Raw genomic sequence first — 15,733 nt, forward strand, 5'->3', positions numbered from 1 at the left:
CCACTCTGCCAAGAGGCATAAAGATTGCTTATTTAACAGGTCCCTGATCCCTTTTTTCCTGACTGATACCTCCCAATGGGGGTCTCCAGACAACTCATACAGAAGTATTTTGGTTGGCATCAGGTTGGTGCCCCTCTGGAATGGAGCTCCTAGAAGTATCAGGCAGTCACATTTGCTGTTCTTCAGCCTCCAGTGGTGTTACCTATTGGTGTGGGAGGGACCCAGGTGAATAGGGTCCAGAGTGGACCCCCAGAGAACCATAGCAACCCAACAGAAGATGGGCCTATTAAAAGAAACAAACAGAAAGTAACAACAACAACAACATCAATGAAAAAGACCCAACAAACACCCCATGAAAAGGTCAGCATCTTCAAAGGTCAAAGGTAGATAAACCCATGAAGATGAGAAAGAATTAATGCAAAAATGCTGAAAACGAAAAAATATCTTCTCAAAATGATCACAACAAATCTCCAGCAAAAGCAAAGAACTGGGCTGAGGCAGAGATGAATAAATTGACAAAAAGAAGTAGGCATCAGAAGGTGGGTAACAATTAATTTTGCTGAGCTAAAGAAGTACATTCTAACCCAATGCAAAGAAGCTAAGAATGATAGTAAAACATTACAGGAGCTGTTAACTACAATAACCTTAATAGCTGAATAGATATAGTGAAGAAAAGAATATCAGAGCTTGAAGACTGTCTTGCTGAAATAAGGCAGACAAACAAGATTAGACAAAAAGAGATAAAAGGAATAAAAACAAACCTTGGAAAACTATGGGATATTGTAAAAAGACTGAACCTATGACTGATTGGTGTACCTGAAAGAGATGGGGAGAATAGAACCAAGTTGGAAAACAAACTTCAGAATATCATCCAGGAGAAATTTCCCAACCTAGCAAGACAGGCCAACATTCAAATTCAGTAAATCCAGAGAACCCCAGTAAAATACTCCATGAGAATAACAACCCCAAGAGAAATAACTATCAAATTCTCCAAGGTTGAAATAAAGAAAACAAAATGTTAAGGGCAGTCAGAGAAAAAGGGCAGCTCACTTACAAAGGGAAAACTATTAGACTAATACCAGACATCTCAGCAGAAATCCTACAAGCCAGAAGAGATTGGGGACCAATACTCAATATTCCTAAAGAAAAGTATTTTGAACTCAGAATTTCATATCTGGCCAAACTAAGCTTCATGAGCAAAAGGTAAATAAGATACTCACCAGACAAGCAAATGCTGAGGGAATTCATCAACTCCAGGCCTGTCTTGCAAGAGCTCCTGAAGGAAATACTAAATATGTAAAGGAAAAACAACTACCAGCCACTACAAAAACACACTGAAGTACACTGACCAATGACACTATGAACCAACAACCTAAACATGTCTGAAAAATAGCAAGCTAGCAGGTAGCATCATAATGAAAGGCTCAAATTCACACATAACAATATTAACATTAAATATAAATGGGCTAAGTGCCCCAATTAAAATAAACAGAATGACAATCTGGATAAAGTGTCAAGACCTATTGGTATGCTATATTAAAGCAACTCATCTAATGTGCAAAGAAACACATAGGCATAAAATAAAGGGATAGAGGAGAATTTGCCAAGCAAATGAAAAACAGAAAAAGCAAAAGGGTTACCATCTTAGTTTTTGGAAAAAAAATACTTTAAACCAACAAAGATCAAAAAAGACAAAGAACAACACCACATAATAGAAAAGGGGTCAATTCCATAAGAAGAGCTAACTATCCAAAATTTATATAAACCCAATACAAGAGCATCCAGTTGCATAAAAAAAGTTACAAGAGAGCTACAACAAAACTTAGAATCCCAGGCAATAATAGTGGAAGACTTTAACATCCTAATTTCAATATGACACAGATCACTGAGACAGAAAATTAACAAAGATATTCAGGACTTGATCTCAGCTCTGGATCAAGTGGACCTGAAAAATGTCTACAGAATTCTCCACTCCAAAACAACAGAATATACATTCTTCTCAGTGCCATGTAATTGGAAGTAAAACACTAAGCAAATGCAAAACAACTGAAATAATAACAAACAGTCTCTCAGACCATGGCACAATCAATAACTCAAGATTAAGAAACTCAATTAAAACCACCAAACTACATGAAAATTAAAGCAACCTTTTTCTGAATGACCCCTCAGTAAATAATGAAATTAAGGCAGAAATCAAGAAGTTCTTTGAAACCAATAAGAACAAAGAGACAATGAACGAGAATCTCTGAGACACAGCTAAAGCAGTGTTAAGAGGAAAATTTATAGTACTAAATGCCCACATCAAAAAGCTAGAAATATTTCAAATCAACATCCTAATGTAACACCTAAATAGAGAACCAAAAGCAAACAAACCCCCAGACTAGGAAAGACAAGAAATAACCAAACTCAGAGCAGAACTGAAGAAGATAGACACACACACAAACACACACACACCTTTCAACAAATCAGTGAATCTAGTAGCTATTTTTTAAAGTTAATAAAATACGTGTACTGCTAGTTAGACTAATAAAGAAGAAAAGAGAGAAGAATCAAATAAAAATGATAAAGAGGATATTACCACTGACCACACAGAAAAACAAACAATCATCAGAGAACACTATAAACACCTCTGTCCACTTAAAATAAAAATTCTACAAGAGATTGATAAATTTCTTCACACATACATGCTCCCAAGACTGAACCAGTAAGAATTCGAATACCTGAATAGAAAAAGGGGCAGTAGTAAATTGCCTACCAACCAAAAATATGCACAGGACCAGATGAAACTGAGACAGTAGTAAATAGCCTACCAACAAAAAATGCACAGAACCAGATGAATTTACAGCTGAATTCTACCAGAAGTACAAAGAGGAGCTGGTAACATTTCTTCTGAAACTATTCCAAACATTTGAAAGGGAGGGACTCCTCCTAGCTAATCTTACTAGGCCAGCATCATCTTGATACCAAAACATGGCAGAGATACAACAACAACAACAATAAAAGAACACTTCAGGTTAATATTCCTGATGGACATTAATGCAAGTAATTCTCAATAAAATAATAGCAAACCACATACAACAGCACATCAAAAAGCTTATCCACCATGATCAAGTTGACTTCATCCTCAGGATGCAAGGCTGGCTCAACATAGGCAAATCAATAAACATAATTCATCACATAAACAGATCTAAAAACAAAACCACATGATTATTTCAATAGATGAAGAAAAGACATTTGATAATATTCAAAGTTTATGTTAAAAACTATCAATAAAGTAGGTATTGAAGGAACACACCTCAAAATAATAAGAGACATTTATGAAAAACTTACAGCCAATGTTATACTGAATGGGCAAAAAATGAAAGAATTCTGTTTGAAAACCAGCACAAGACAAGGATACTCTCTTTCACCATTTTATTCAGCATACTATTGGAAGTTCTGGTCAGGTTAAATCAAGCAAGAGAACAAAATAGAGGGTACTCAAGTAGGAAAATAGGAAGTCAAAGTGTCTTTGCAGATGACGTAACCATATATCTAGAAAACTCCATCGTCTAAGCCTAAAAACTTCTTAAGCTGATAAGCAATTTCAGCAATCTCAGGATACAAAATCTTTGTGAAAAAATTACAAGCATTCCTCTACACCAACAACAGATAAGCAGTGAGCCAAATCATGAATGAGCTCCCATTCACAATTGCTACAAAGATAATAAAATACATACAAATACAGCTAATAAGGGAAGCAAAGAACCTCTTAAAGGAGAAATACAAATCAGTGCTCAAGGAAACCAGAGAGTAGACAAATAAATGTAAAAATATTTCATGCTCATAGATAGGAAGAATCAATATCATGAAAATGACTACACTGCCCAAAGTAATTTATAGATTCAATGCTATTCTCATTAAACTACGATTGACATTCTTCACAGAAATAGAAAAAAATAGGTTTTAAAATTCATATGGAACCCAAAAAGAGCTCATAGAGCCAGGACAATCCCAAGCAAGTAGAACAAAGCTGGAAGTATCATGCTACCTGACTTCAAACTATACTACAAGGCTACAGTAACCAAAACAGCATGGTACTGGTACAAAACTGACACATAGACCAATTGAACAGAATACAGATCTCAGAAATAAGATTTCATATCTATAACAATCTGATATTTGACAAACCTGACAAAAACAAGCAACAGGGAAGGGATTCTCTGGTTAATAAATGGTGCTGTGAGAAGTGGCTAGCTATACACAGAAAATTGAAAAGGGATCCTTTCCTTACAACTTATACCAAAAGCAACTCAAGATGGATTAAAAACCTAAATGTAAAATCCCAAATTATAAAAACCCTAAAAAAATCTAGTCAATACCATTCAGGACATAGGCATGAAAAATATTTAATGATGAAGTCACCAAAAGCAATTGCAACAAAATCAAAAATTGGCAAATGGGATCTGCCCAGAAAAAAAAAGTAAAAACAAAACAAAACAAAACAAACAAACAAAAAACCCACTATCATCAGTGCCAACAGGCCACCTACAGAGTGGGAGAAAATTGAAAATTTTTGCAATCTATCCATCTGGCAGAGGTCTAATATCCAGAATCTACAAGGAACAAGGAACTTAAACAAATTTACAAGAAAAAAAAACTCCATTAAAAAGTGGGCAAAGAACATGGGCAGACACTCCTCAAAAGAAGACATTCATGTGACCAAAAAAAAAAAAAAAGGGAAAAAAGTTCAACACCATGGATTATTAAAGAAATTCAAATTAAAACCACAATGAGATACCATCTCATGCCAGTCAGAATGGTAATTATTAACAAATATGAAACAACAGATACTGGAGAGGTTGCAGAGAAATAGGAATGCTTTTACACTGTTAGTAAGAATGTAAATTAGTTCAACCATTGTAGAAGAGAGTGTGGTGATTCTTCAAAGGTCTAGAATCAGACATACCATTTGACCCAGCAATTCCAGTACTCATTATGTACCCAAAGGTATATAAGTTATTCTATTATAACGATACAGTCACAAGTATTTTACTTGCAGCACTATTCACAAGAGCAAAGACATGGAATTAACCCAAATGCTCAAAAATATTAGAGTTCATAAAGGAAATGTGTTACATATGCAACTTGGAATACTATGTAGCCAAATAAAAGAACAAGATTATGTGCTTTGCAGGGATATGGATGGAGCTGGAAGCCATTATCTTCAGTAAACTAACACAGGAACAGAAAACCAAACACCACATGTTCTCACTTATAAGTGGAAGCTAAACTTTGAGAACACATGGACACGGGAAGGGGAACAACACACACAAGGTGCAGCAAACAACTATGGCACACTTTTACCTATGTAACAAACCTGCACATCTTGCACATGTATCCTGGAACTTAAAAATAAAATAATATAAATAAAAGAAAATAAACAGACTTAAGTTATACATCAGAGTATTTCAGATGTTAGCAGTTATGAGTGCCCGAAACTACCAACTATAATAATATAAATTTATATATTTCAATTTTGACTCTACCTTTAATCCAGTTTATCTTATTATAACTGTTATACCTATGCAACAGTCATTATACTTGAGTGTTTATACTCGTAAAAATATGTATATTAATATTGTCTATTTAACTGTGTAAAATATCCCATTAATTTTTCTGTCATGTTTTTTATGTTTCTCAAATAAATATGCTTTTTAAAGGGCAAATAATTTTATCAAAGGCCTTTTCTGCATCTATTGAAGTAATAATGTGGTTTTTGTCATTAGTTCTCTTTATGTGATGAATTACATTTATTAATTTGCATATGTTGAAACAGCCTTGCATCCCAGGGAAGAAGTTGACTTGATCGTGGTGGATAAACTTTTTGGTGTGCTGTTGGATTTGATTTTCCAGTATTTTATTGAGGATTTTTTCATCAATGTTCATCAGAAATATTGGCCTGAAATTTTATTGTTGTATCTCTGCCAGGTTTTGGTATCAGGATGATGCTGGCCTTTTAAAATGAGGAGGAGTCCCTCTTTTTCTATTGTTTGGAATAGTTTCAGAAGTAATGGTGCCAGCTCCTCTGTACCTCTGGTAGAATTTGACTGTGAATCTGTCTGGTCCTGGGCTTTTTTTGTTGTTGGTAGGCTATTAATTGCTGCCTCAATTTCAGAACTTGTTATTGGTCTATTCAGAGATTCAACTTTTTCCCAGTTTAGTCTTGGGAAGGTGTATGTGTCCAGGAATTTACCCACTTCTGAATTTTCTAGTTTATTTGCATAGAGGTGTTTATAGTATTCTCTGATGGTAGTTTGTATTTCTGTGGAATCACTGGTAATATCCCCCTTGTCATTTTTTATAGTATCTATTTGATTCTTCTCTATTTCTTCTTTATTAGTCTGGCTATTGGTCTCTATATCTTGTTAATATTTTTAAGAAATTTAGTTCCTTGATTCATTGATTTTTTAAAGGGTTTTTCATGTCTTTATCTCCTTGAGTTCTACTTTGGTCTTAGTTATTTCTTGTATTCTGCTAGCTTTTGAATTTTTTAGCTCTTGCTTCTCTAGTTCTTTTAACTGTGATGTTAGAGTGTTGATTTTATATCTTCTCCACTTTCTTCTGTGTGCAATTTAGTGCTATAAATTTTCTAAACACTGCTTTAACTCTGTCCCAGAGATTCTGGTATATTTTGTCTTTGTTCTCATTGGTTTCAAAGAACTTACTTATTTCTGCCTTCATTTCATTATTTATCCAGTAGTCATTCAGGAGCAGGTTATTCAGTTTCCATGTAGTTGTGTGGTTTTGACAGAGTTTCTTAATCCTGAGTTCTAATTTGATTGCACTGTGGTCTGGGAGAATGTTTTTTATGATTTCCATTCTTTTGCATTGCTGAGGAGGGTTTTACTTACAATTATGTGATCAATTTTTAGAATAAATGCAATGTGGTGCTGAGAGGAAGGTATATTCCTTTGATTTGGGGTGGAGAGTTCTGTAGGTATCTATTAGGTCTGCATGGTTCAAACGGAGCTCAAGTCCTGAATATACTTATTAAATTTCTGTCTTGTTGATCTGTCTAATATTGACAGTGGGGTGTTAAAGTCTCCCACTATTATTGTGTGGGAGCCTAAGTCTGTTTGTAGGTGTCCAATAATTTGCTTTATGAACCTATGTTCTTCTGTATTGGGTGCATATATATTTAAGAGAATTAGGTCTTCTAGTTGCATTGATCACTTTACCATTATGTAATGCCCTTTATTGTCTCTTTTAATCTTTGTTGGTTTAAAGTCTGTTTTATCAGAGACTAGGATTGAAACTCCTGCTTTTTTTGTTTTTGTTTTTCTTTTTTGTTTGTTTTCCATGTTTTTGGTAAATATTCTTCCATCTTTTAATTTTGAGCCTATGTGTGTCTTTGCATGTGAGATGAGTCTCCAGAATACAGCAGGCTGATGGGTCTTGACTCTTTATCCAATTTGCCAGTCTGTGTCTTTTAATTGGATTATTTAGCCCATTTACATTTATGATGAATATTATTATGTGTTAATTTGATCCTGCCATAACGATGCTAGTTGGTTATTTTACCCATTATTTGATGCAATTTCTTCATAGTGTCAATGGTCTTTACAATTTGGTATGTTTTTGCAGTGTGTGGTACCATATTTTTCTTTCCACATTTAGTGCTTCCTTCCAGAGCTCTTCTAAGGCAGGCCTGATGGTGACAAAATCTCCCAGCATTTGCCTCTCTGTAAAGGATTGAATGGGCAAATGCTGGAAGTACTCCCTTTGAAAATCTATGCAAGACTAGAATGCCCTCTCTCACCACTCCTATTCAAAAGAGTATTTAAAATTCTGGCCAGTGCTATTAGATGAAACTACAAAAAGGGTATTCAGATAGAAAGAGAGGAAGTCAAATTGTCTCTATTTGCAGATGACATGCTTGTACATTTGCAAAACTCCATTTTAACCATTCAAAATCTCATTGAGCTGCTAAGCAACTTCAGCAAAATCTCAGAATACAAAGTCAATGTGCAAAAATAACAAGCGTTTCTATACACTAGTAATAGCCAAATCATGAGTAAACTCCCATTTACAATTGCTACAAAGAAAATAAAGTACCTAAGAATACAAGTTACGAGGGATGTGAAGGGCCTCTTCAAGGAGATCTACAAACCACTGCTCAATGAAATAAGAGAGAACACAAATAAATGAAAAAACATTCCATGCTCATGGATAGGAAAAATAAATATTGTGAAAATGGCCATACTTCCCAAAGTAATTTATAGATTCAGTCTTATCCATATCAATCTACCATTGACTTTCTTCAGAGAATTAGAAAAAATTACTTTAAATTTCATATGGAACCAAAAAAGAGCCTGTATAGCCACGAAAATCCTAAGCAAAAAGAACAAAGCTGGAGACATCACACTACCTGACTTGGAATTATACTACAAGGCTGCAGTAACCAAAACAGCATGTTACCAGTACCAAAACAGATATATAGACCAATGGAACAGAACAGTGGCCTCAGATATAATGCCACACATCAACAGTGATCTGATTTTTGACAAACCTGACAAAAACAAGCAATGGAAAAAGGATTCCCTATTTAATAAATGGTGTTGAGAAAACTGGCTAGTCATGTGTAGAAATCTGAAACTGAATCTCTTTCTTACAATTATTGCAAAAATCAACTCAAAATGAATTAAAGACTTAAATGTAAGACCTAAAACGATAAAAACTTTAGGAGAAAACCTAGGCAATATTGTTCAGGACATAGTTATGAACAGAGACTTCATGATTGAAACCAGGAAGACGTCAAATCTCTGAAAATGCCAATAACAAGTTCTAAAATTGAGGCAGCAATTAATAGCCTACCAACCAAAAACAGTACAGGCATGGATGGTTTCACAGCCACATCTCAATACATGCAGAGGCCTTTGACAAAATTCATCAGACCTTTATACTAAAAACTCTCAATAAACTAAGTGTTGATAGAACTTATCTCAAAATGATAAGAGCTATTTATGATAAATCCACAGCCAATATCATACTCGATGGGCTACAGTAATCAAAACAGCATAGTACTGGTACCAAAATAGATATGTAGACCAATGGAACAGAAAAGAGGCCTCAGAAATAAAGCCACACATTTACTACCATCTGATCTTTGTCAAACCTGACAAAAACAAGCAATGGGGAAATGATTCCTTATTTAATACATGGTGTTGGGAAAACTGGCTAGCCACATGTAGAAAGTTGAAACTAGATACATTTTTTACACATTATACAAAAATTAACACAGGATGAATTAAAGACTTAAATATAAGACTTAAAACGATAAAAACCCTAGAAGAAAACCAAAGCAATACCACTCAGGACATAGGCATGGGCAAAGATTTCATAACTAAAACACAAAAAGCAATGGCAACAAAAGCCAAAATAGACAAATGGGCTCTAATAAAACCAAAGAGCATCTGAACAGCAAAATGAACTATCAACAGAGTGAACAGGCAACGTACAGAATGCGAGAAAATTTTTGCAATCATTCCATTCAACAAAGTGCTAATACTAAAAATCTACAAAGAACTACAACAAATTTACAAGAAAAAAACAACCCAATCAAAAGGTAGGTAAAGGATATGAACAGACATTTCTCAAAAGGAGGCATTTATACAGCCAGCAAACATATGAAAAAAAAAGCTCATAATCACTGGTCATTAGAGAAATGCAAATCAAAACCACAATGAGATACCACTTCACACCAGTTAGAATAGTGATCATTAAAAAGTCAGAAGGCAACAGATTCTGGAGAGGATGTAGAGAAATAGGTACGCTTTTACACTGTTGGTGGAAGGTACATGGATGAAGCTGTATACCATGATTATCAGCAAACTACCAGAAGAACAGAAAATCAGACACTACATGTTGTCACTCATAAGTGGGAGTTGAACAAAAAGAACACATGCACACACAGAGGGGAACATGACACATGGGGGTCTGCTGGGGGGTGGAGTGTAGGAAAGAGATAGCATTAGGAGAAACCATGTAGATGACGGGTTGATGTGTGCAGCAAACCACCATGGCACATGTATACCTGTGTAAGAAACCTGTACATTCTTCATGTGTATCCCAGAACTTAAAGTATAATAATAAAATGGTAAATAAATGGCTTTTAAATAACTTTAAAAATTACTTTCTCTAGGATTATAATATCAGGATTTTGATCTTTAGGGATTTCAACATTCAAGATTATGGCATTTGGGGTTGTATCTTTTAGGATTATGATTGGCTCCTGTATATAAAAATGATCAGAATAAAAGAGTTAGTGGAGCCCATGAATATAAATTAGATAATAGTGATGGTGATGATTATGATGATGATAGCAACAATAAAAACTAGTATTTTTTTTAGTATCTACTATTATATATACCAGGTACTATATAGTTTATTTTTCACATCACCCTGATGAGATGAAGTGATTTTACCAGAGTCATAAAGTTGGTTAATGGTGGAACTTATATTTTAATTTAGGACTTATTGATTTTAGAAATTAAGAGAGCACAGAGAATGGGATACTAGAGAATGTTGCCATTTTAGAGATGGACAAGAATAAAATCAAAAGGAGATAGAAAAAACAGGCAGAGCGGTAGGAACAAACTGATAAACAGTCTGATTTAAATAAAGGAAGTGTAGGACTTTACGGAGGAACAGTAGATATTATTTAACTTTGATAGTATAGAATACTTGTTATTACAGAATCTGAACCCTAGAGTCTAGTGTTGCAATACAACTTTGCTATTTACTAGTTGTGTTATCTTGACCAGGGTAGTTGACCTCTCTGTGACTTACTTTTCTAATCTAAAATAATAATAATAATAGTTGATTACCCCACAAGGTTGTGAGAATTAAAAATTTGGTTACATAAATTATTTTAAAAAGTGTTTGGCATATTGTAAGTACCCTATGTGTTTTATGGTTTGTTATTATAACACTGAGGGAGAAAAAATTTAATGGCTAAATAAATCTGATCATGTTTATAGGCCACATGATAGGAGACAGAAAAGAATGAAAGATTGAGAAGAGGAGTTAGTTAAATGAGGATGAAATAAGGTCCAATTTCTGGCTGAGAGTTGAAGGGGGAGCAGTAACAGGCACAACTAGGGAAATGGATGTAAATAGCAGGAAAAGTTTTTTTTTTTTTTAGTGGGAAAAATCAGGTGAGTGAAGTATAGTCAGAGATAAGTAATATGTATAGGGTGAAATGTTCTTTCATAATAGCTTTATTTTTCTCTGTGAAGTATGAGGTTAGATTGTCTGTATGCAGCAGGGGCTCTGGAGACTTCAGGGTGTTCTTTGTTGGTTCTCAGAGTGAAACGGGAAAAAGGCAACTGAATGAGCCAACTAAGAGTATCCTAGTTTAACACCGACTGTCCAAGTAAATTTGGAGACTATATGTTTTCACAGGCAAAAAAAAAAAAAAGTCATTTTGTGATTTTTCTCCAACAGTGTTTTAGGTAGTCACCATGTGGGCATTTAGATGGGACTGCGAAGCAGAGGGTAAGGGTATAAGAGCTTAAGTGTGTTGGCAAAAAAGGGAATTGGGCTAGTTGGAGAAGAAAGTGAAGAGCTGAGTGTGTGTTAGGGAAAACATAGGGGCTGAGAGACTAAAGAGAATAAAAAGGTTGAAGAACATGGATTAGACCCCAGATTTGTTTTTTCATTTTAAAAATAAAGATGCTGTAAGATATCTCTGTAAAATCTTCAGATTCTGGACTGTACTTTTCTTTGTTTCATTGCACTGCCACCTAGTGTATATAAAGCATATAGAAGAGAGGCTATAAGGAGAAAATGTGAAAGAATCAGCGTTACCCTCTATTTCCTCCTCTTCACGCCATCTGATGGCAGATGAAACAGATAAAATCAGTGAATTCAGAGGACCAAAGTCATGGAAGAGTCATGGATGAATGGAGCCTGGGACCTGAATCATTACTAAAAGATTAACTTATTTGATTAAAAAAAAACAAAAAACAAAAAACAAACAAACAAAAAAACCCTGTTGGACTGTTGCATGAGTAAGAAATAAACTTTTGTATTAAACTACTGAAAAAAAGAATCACTTTAAAAAAATAAAAACCATGAGCAAGTATGTTTATGGAAGGGTGAGGGCACACCTGGATGAATTATGTCTGAGATTGTCCGATATTTGCTTAACTTTATCTCTCAGTAATATTTTTCTTTTCATAACTCGCCTGTCCCATTTTTTCCCAGACATCATTCCTACTTAAAGGGAGTCTCACTTAGTGTCTGGCTATTAGAGGTAATTTCAGAGACTTTCTATTTTAGAGTTTCCCCCAAAAAAATATCAATAGCCTTATTGAGTTCCAAATAAATAACTGTCTAATGGAGAAATTTAATGTCCATTTCTTATTAAGTTCCAAAGAATGAATGTCTAATGGAGAAATATTTAATAATATTGATGGAATATGTATATTTGACCAATAAAATCTCTTCAAATTATCTTTGCCCACAGTTGATGGTAGTTAGTCCATATCTACTGGCAAGGGGGAGCAGGTTTGAACCAGTTGGAGGAGGTGAAGCAAGAAAATGAAACCAGAGCAAGTCATCAAAAATGCATTTTGAACAAATAGAAGCATAATTTCATTGAATGAACACAATTTAGTGCAATAAGGAAGTTTATTTATAAGCCTTTGGTCTTTTCATATTTATATTCAGTATTATAAGTACATACTGGAATTTATTGCACTTCACTTAATTGTGCCTTGTAGATAATGGAATTTTTTTTTTTTCAAATTGAAGGTTTGTGGCAGTTCTGTGCCCCGCAGGTTTATCACCACCATTTTTCCAACAGTAAGTGCTCACTTTCTGTTTTTGTGTTAAATTTTGGTAATTCTTACATTTTCATTATTTTTATATAATAAAACTTTTTTTGTTATTTTTCTGTCTGTTATGGTAATCTGTGATCAGTGATGCTTGAACTAAAATGTTAATTTTAATTGTTTGGGGACACCATGAACTGCATCCACATAACACATGTGAACTTAATTGATAAATGTTGTATGTGTGTTCTGACTGCTCCACTTACTGGCCATTTCAACAGCTCTCTCCCTCTCCTTGGGATGCAACAATACTGAAATTAGGCCAAATCCTACACAAACCTGTAAATGTTCAAGAGAAAGAACATGTTGTATGTCTCTCTTTTTAAATAAAAAGCTAGAAATAAATGAGCTTAGTAAGGAAGGTAAATTGAAAGCTGAGGCTAAAAGCCAGGCCTCTCGGTTCAGACAGTTATCCAAATTGTGAGTGGAAAGACAAAGTTCTTAAGGAATATTAAAATCGCTACTCCAGTGAACACACAAATATCAGGGAAGTAAAATAACTTATTACTAATATCAAGAAAGTTTTATTGGTTTGTACAGGTCAAACCAGCCACAACATTCCCTTAAGCCAAACCCTAATCCTGCCAAGTTTGTCCTATAGACTGGTGGAGTGACAGATGAACAAAGTATGCAGACACAGGTATTTTGCCTGTGAGCACAGCTAGGGAAGTGCAAAGCTCAGCAGAGCCGACAAGAAGGTACGGACCTAATAAGCCAGAGATGCTCACATTTATTGAGAGCCACAGCAACACTAGCAGTTGCTAAGATGACTATGGTTGAGACTATGAATGATATAAGTGTACTTATGAATCTTTTGTGTCTGACCTGAGACAGGACACATTCTAAGGTGGCAAGAACAGAGGAACCTTGCCAATCATGTGTCAAATTGATGGGTAGAAATGCCTCAGATTGTCTTCTTAGTACCATGACACTAGTAATATTTAAATCAGATATATTGTAGTAAGTGATGCATGAGGCAAACCAAGCCTGTCCTTCCACTCAGGTCACAAACGTGGAGTTTTGAGGTGTAATGAAAATATTGATTCCCATAAGGAAAACATATGGATGGGTAGTGCAAATTAGGCACTGATCTGTGTGATTATAAATAAAGATCATAGTATAATTATTACTGGAATTTTGATATGTCCCATGCCAGGAATTAAAGGAGGTGATAAGATGTCCCCAGTGCCATAAAGTGTCTTGGGGTGGCATGAAGTCTACTTGGGGTCTGGGATATCCCATCCCCACATTGGCCCAAATCATAGAAGAATGGGATATGGTTACAAAACTGTGATTGATTCCATGATGAATGCAGACATCAGTATGGTCACCCTGCAAATGGCCATGGAGGTTCCAGTCTAAGATGTTATAATTGCCTAACTGGAGACTACGGGCTTGTCCCCCATGACACACCTCCCAGCCAAAGTGGAATCCATTACTTTCCCAGCTTCATTCTTTAGCACAGGAAGGAATGTTGGGGAAAGTGTCATTGGTTGAGTTGCCCAATTTGAGGATACCTGCAACCAAGAATGTTAAGGCATTTTCTTTGCCTTGATGTAGTCATAATTATGTTTGGGCAGATACACATAATTGTGTAGGAGTTAGAACTTTCATAACTTAAATATGGTGGGAAGATAGTGGAGTGATATGTAATGTTACCTGGCACCTTAGTCCAACATTTGCCATTAATGAGGGAGCCCATTGGGGGTAAGTCAATTCCTCCTAGCCAATTAGTTATGTTATTAGAGGCTGAGAAGAGGATGTCTGTGCAGGTAACAAGTGGAAAAATGGTGAATCTTAGAGATGAGCCCAATAGAGTGTAGCAGGTACGGGTTGCAGGCAGAATGAGAGAATAAGAAAGGTTAATACCCTACGAAAGTTGCAATGTACAACAGAGAGCATAGCAAGGAACAAATTATCTGGAGTGAATGGTGTCCGCATCTGGAGCAGGATTTGCTCGGTATACTGAGTCATTTTCTTCAGCATTCCCCAGGTAACATCCAGGGCTTGTGTTGCCTGAGGAAGCTGCATTGTCTGGAGATGCAGGCCCTGCAGGGTCAATTCCTTCATTTTTGGTACTAGGTTGGGTCCTAGCCACACCATGGTATGGTTTGATGCATCGTGCTGGAATCTTGAGGGTGTGTGAACACAAGCATACCCTCTTCCCCATGTTAGCAAATAATTTGGACCACACCATACATTACTATTCACATCTTTTTGTACAACTGCACGTTTTATGTCTTGAGAGATTTTTAAAAAGTGCTTCTCTATAGACGATTGAAATTTGTCATATAAATTTAAAAAGTTAAGAATAAATAAGGCTTGTGTTAGTATTGTTGCAGGGTCTCTACTAATATTTTCCCCGTTTTGTTTTCTGAGCATGTATTTTTCTTCTTTCTTTCTTTTTTTTATTATACTTTAGGTTCTAGGATACATATGCAGATCATGCAGGATTGTTGCATAGGTACATACATGGCAAGGTGGTTTGCTGCCTCCATCCCTCCATTACCTATATTTGGCATTTCTCCCCATGTTATCCCTCCCCAACCTCCCCAAACCCTGCTGTCCCTCCCTTAGCCCCCTCAACAGACCTCGGTGTATAATGATCCCCTCCCTGTGTTCATGTGTTCTCATTTTTCAACACCTACCTATGAGCGAGAACATGACATATTTAGTTTTCTGTTATTGTGTCAGTTTGCTGAGAATGATGGCTTCTAGATTCATCCATGTCCCTACAAAGCACACAAACTCACCATTTCTTATGGCTGCATAGTATTCCATGGTGTATATGTGCCACATTTTCTTTGTTCAGTCTATCATTGATGGCATTTGAATTGGTTCCAGGTCATTGCTAT

This window comes from Saimiri boliviensis, chromosome X (genome assembly GCF_048565385.1).
Source record: "Saimiri boliviensis isolate mSaiBol1 chromosome X, mSaiBol1.pri, whole genome shotgun sequence".
In the NCBI taxonomy this organism is placed as follows: domain Eukaryota; kingdom Metazoa; phylum Chordata; class Mammalia; order Primates; family Cebidae; genus Saimiri; species Saimiri boliviensis.